This window comes from Scyliorhinus canicula, chromosome 17 (assembly GCF_902713615.1).
Source record: "Scyliorhinus canicula chromosome 17, sScyCan1.1, whole genome shotgun sequence".
NCBI lineage: Eukaryota > Metazoa > Chordata > Chondrichthyes > Carcharhiniformes > Scyliorhinidae > Scyliorhinus > Scyliorhinus canicula.
Genome location: NC_052162.1, coordinates 128,449,498 through 128,454,796, shown reverse-complemented (window position 1 = coordinate 128,454,796; position 5,299 = coordinate 128,449,498).

Here is a 5,299-nt window from a genome sequence, read left to right as displayed (position 1 = left end):
GCGCCACATCTTCAAGCAGAGGATGCAAGGTAAAGACGAATCCTTCAACTCCTGTCTAACTAACCTTAGACAGCTAGCGCGATCCTGCAACTTCGGTGATATCACTGACTCCATGGTCAGCGAGCAAATCGTTTTTGGAGTCCACTCTGATCCTCTGCCAGAGCAATAGTTGAAAATCAAGCACATGACCCTGCCAGTCGCGACTGAAACGTGTACTGTGCATGAGCACTCGAAAAATCGCTACACACAGTACAAAACGGCAGTGAAAAACAAGCCTCCCAGGAGGTGGAGAGTGTTCAGGCCATCTCCCGGATTCAGCGCCTCCACATTGACGAAAGCGGCCATTTTGCGCGCTCTTCCCGGGGGACCGACGCATGCGCAATGAGATCGGGAACATGAAGCGGCCGGAAACTGCACTGCGCTGGTGCAGACATCCGAGAAACGCACCGCGCATGCGCAACGACGCACTGAGCGTCATGACGCCGACGTCATGAGGAGTGCGAACTGCGGCACCGCCCATTTGTTTTAAAACTGCCCCGCAAGAGGCAAGCTCTGTTTAAACTGTGGGAAACCAAACCACGATGCAGCCCTGTACAGATCTGCACCAGCCAGGGCTCTCAACTCCGACAGCGGCACATCAGAAGTGTGCAACACCGAATGCCTGACTCTGATCCAGGCAGTGCGATGGATCCAGGTGATGAATACCCTGGACAACACTTACCGACTGGGCACTAGGTGGGGACCCTGCCCACGGTCACATCAGGGCGTCTCCACCAATGGGCGCTCGCGCCATCTTCCACGCGAGGGGGAGCAGATGAGTTCAAGGCTGGGCCTCAGGATTGCCCCTCCACACCCCCCCCCCCTCTCCCCAGCATGCAGCGAGTCACCTCCCCACTGGCTTGAGGTGAAGGGTAGTGCCTTCGGTTCCCCGTCTATCATTGCATTAGATTCCCTCTTCTCTGCCTGCGTGGACGACGGCTGCGATCCAAGACCGATGGAAGCAAGTGAGACGTCCAAAGCGTTGTCATCCAATTCCCCATCATCACTCCCCCGCCCCCCCGCCCCCCCCAAACTGGAATGGAATACTTCACCAACCACCCCCCTCCACAGAATGGAGCATTCCCCCTCCCCCCAGAATAGAACACTCAGTACCACCCCCACATGGAGTGAATACCACCCACTCCCCAAACCGACTCACCAAGGCTCCTTCGACAGCACCTTCCAAACCCACCACCTCTACCATCCAGAAGGACAAGGGGGCAGCAGACACATGGGGAACTCCACCACCTGCAAGTTCCCCCCCTCCGAGCCCCACACTCACCATCCTGACTGGGAAATATATCGGCCGTTCCTTCACTGTCGCTGGGTCACAATCCTGGCCCTCCCTCCCTGACAGCACTGTGGGTGTTACCCACACCACACAGGGACTGCAGCCGGTTCAAGATGGCGGCTTCTCAAGTATATAGAGGAGGGTTGCTAAAGGAAACATTGGTCCCTTAAAGACTGGAAAAACTGGACCCATAGGCCAGGATTCTCCCTTTTGGAAAACGGGCAAGAATCACTCCGGACTTTTTCCTCGAAAGTCCGGGGTGATTCTCCGTTTTCCAGGGGGCTTTACAGACCGCGCGGCCGCGCATGCGCAGGGCGGCCCATCTCGGCACGGGCGCTGCCGACGTGGTGGAGTCACACAGCGGCCCCACGCGGAGGTAGATCCCTCACAGATGGTGATGGCTCACCGATTGGTAGATGCCTTGGCCACTGCAGACGCCCCCCCCCCCCCTCCAAGGAGCCAGATTCCACCTGCCTCCCACCAGGACCGCCATCAGGTCCGCGGGTCCCAGCTCCCGCTGGGTGGTACCACACATGTAAAGCAGGCCAGCGGACGTTCGGCCGGTCGACCGCGGAGAATCGCCGCCTGGGCCTGTTCCAGCGGCCCCCCCCAACCGGCGCCGCATCGACCGCGCGCTCGGGACTGGCGGGTGCGCGGAAGCCCGGATTACCGGCACGAACGGCTATTCTCTCCGATTCCGGCGCGGAGGGTCGGAGAATCCTGCCCATAGTCTTTGGAGTTTAGGACGAGAGGCGATCGCATCGTAAAATACAAAATTTTGGCAGTGCGGGTTACTGAGAGGGTCGTTGGGGAGTCGAGAACGTGAAGGGATGACCGGCGGGGGGGGTGGGGGGGGTGCATGGTCACCAGGTGTTCACTTTGGATTGATAGGAGAGGAAAATCCTTTCATCCGAGAGCTGCGAACGCCCTCCTAAGACTCCCCAAAAGGGTTGGGGATGAGATGTTGGGAGTATATTTAAGGCTGACCTTTGATCTCGCAGTGCGGGGGGGGATTAAGGGACACCCGGCGGTAAAAGTGAGCAGCAAGTCGGCCACTGAATCGTACTGAACGATGGAGCAGTCTTGCGGGGGACCAAACGGTCTACTACTCCCAATTGCTCGGGGGAGGGGGAATGCTGCACTGAATTCCTCGCTCTGGGCCGACTGGAGGGCCCCCATTTCCCCCTCACCACCATCCGGCCTGGACAGTCAAGAAGGGGAGTAGAGATAACCTCGGTAACTATAGGCCGGTGAGCCTCACGTCTGTTGTGGGTAAAGTCTTGGAGAGGATTATAAGAGATACGATTTATAATCATCTAGATAGGAATAATATGATTAGGGATAGTCAGCATGGTTTTGTGAAGGGTAGGTCATGCCTCACAAACCTTATCGAGTTCTTTGAGAAGGTGACTGAACAGGTAGACGAGGGTAGAGCAGTTGACGTGGTGTATATGGATTTCAGTAAAGCGTTTGATAAGGTTCCCCACGGTCGGCTATTGCAGAAAATACGGAGGCTGGGGATTGAGGGTGATTTAGAGATGTGGATCAGAAATTGGCTAGTTGAAAGAAGACAAAGAGTGGTGGTTGATGGCAAATGTTCAGAATGGAGTTCAGTTACGAGTGGCGTACCACAAGGATCTGTTCTGGGGCCGTTGCTGTTTGTCATTTTTATAAATGACCTAGAGGAGGGCAGAGAAGGTTGGGTGAGTAAATTTGCAGACGACACTAAAGTCGGTGGAGTTGTAGACAGTGTGGAAGGATGTTGCAGGTTACAGAGGGACATAGATAAGCTGCAGAGCTGGGCTGAGAGGTGGCAAATGGAGTTTAATGTAGAGGAGTGTGAGGTGATTCACTTTGGAAAGAATAACAGGAATGCGGAATATTTGGCTAATGGTAAAATTCTTGGCAGTGTGGATGAGCAGAGGGATCTCGGTGTCCATGTACATAGATCCCTGAAAGTTGCCACCCAGGTTGATAGGGTTGTGAAGAAGGCCTATGGTGTGTTGGCCTTTATTGGTAGAGGGATTGAGTTCCGGAGCCATGAGGTCATGTTGCAGCTGTACAAAACTCTGGTACGGCCGCATTTGGAGTATTGCGTACAGTTCTGGTCGCCTCAGTATAGGAAGGACGTGGAAGCTTTGGAACGGGTGCAGAGGAGATTTACCAGGATGTTGCCTGGTATGGAGGGAAAATATTATGAGGAAAGGCTGATGGACTTGAGGTTGTTTTCGTTAGAGAGAAGAAGGTTAAGAGGTGACTTAATAGAGGCATACAAAATGATCAGAGGGTTAGATAGGGTGGACAGTGAGAGCCTTCTCCCGCGGATGGAGGTGGCTAGCACGAGGGGACATAGCCTTAAATTGAGGGGTAATAGATATAGGACAGACGTCAGAGGTGGGTTTTTTACGCAAAGAGTGGTGAGGCCGTGGAATGCCCTACCTGCAACAGTAGTGAACTCGCCAACATTGAGGGCATTTATAAGTTTATTGGATAAGCATATGGATGATAATGGCATCGTGTAGGTTAGATGGCCTTTAGTTTTTGACTTCCCATGTCGGTGCAACATCGAGGGCCGAAGGGCCTGTACTGCGCTGTATCGTTCTATGTTCTAAAAGGTCAGCTCTGGAGTGCCTGTAGGGAACCTGGAAAGGGGCGGAGCGGCAGCGAGTTGGGACCTTGCCTGTAATATCCACATCCCGAAGGGAAATATGTTTTAAAAAGTGTACTTCCTCCAGCACATTCAAGTCAGTTCTCATGCCTGCTGCTCCATTGAACTCACTAAACCCGTATTTTGTATTGTCCGTAACTATAGCAACAATGTTTTGGCCCTTGTTTGGGTGCATTTTTATTCCTTTCATTGCGTTTGGCCTTTCCAGCATTGTGTTATTTCGGCGTTGACTTTTTAAGTGTTGTTGTTGGCAACACAGGGTTGCCCTGGCGACTGGGAATCGGCGTGCTGTTTTTGAGTGGAACCTTACGGCGACCCCAGGAGTTAGGCCCTGGCCGAGGCAGGGTGAAGATCGCCCCCTTGGCAGAAACCTGATGGAAAGACATGGGGAGGATGGCCTTTTTGGGCGGGGGGGGGGGGGGTGGTGTATTGTGGGGTTGAAGTGGCTGCCCACCCAAGAGCAGCCAACAAGATGGCCGACAGTCTCCGAGCAGCCGTGAAAATAGCTGAGAGCCTGCGAGCAGGCCAACAAGGTGGCCAACAGCCTGCCCGCGGCCAACAAAATGGTTGACAGCCTGTGAGAGGCTGACAAAATGGTCTCTGAAGGAAACGGAAGCGGGTAGCAGTTTGGGGTGGTGGCAACACGTGGTACGAACTGTCGATATAAAGGAATACGCATACGCAGTGAACAAAGGTCCTTTCCAAACATTTATTTAATTTACAGCACGGTTTGTCTCCGTGAGACATCTCTTATCTCTTCACCAAGTCGGAGCGTGTCTTCTCGTTCAGTCCCAATAAATTAAGGAATCTCCATGGCGCCCTGCTCCTTCCAGCACAGACCCCAGAGGGTTGGGCAGATCTGAAACTGGGCCCTTGCTGCCCTCCACGAGGCTCATGCAGCCTTCCCACCTGGGCAGCGTCTGTCTGTCAGCCGATCGAGGCATTGGGGAGGGTAGGGAGATAGTTCAGCGGGTCTCGCTTGTGCCTCTCGCTCTCCAGTCTCCACTCCGCAGACGTGAGCCCCCCCATTATTGAGGGCCAACATTCCCGATGTCCTGGTGTGCAGTACTGGGTGCGGGAGGTGTGGGGCGGGGGGGAAGAATGCTACACTATCGGACGTGCTGCCTATCGGATGAGCCATTAAAACTGAGGGCATATTCCACAGTAAAGATCCATTAGTTCTGTCGTCTGCCCCGACTCTGTAGAACTGCAGCGAGAGAGAGGCTGGATGAATTGGGAGTCGGAGTCTGGATTTATTATCTTTCTTATATAAACAGGATGTGGGGCATCGCTGGCCGGGC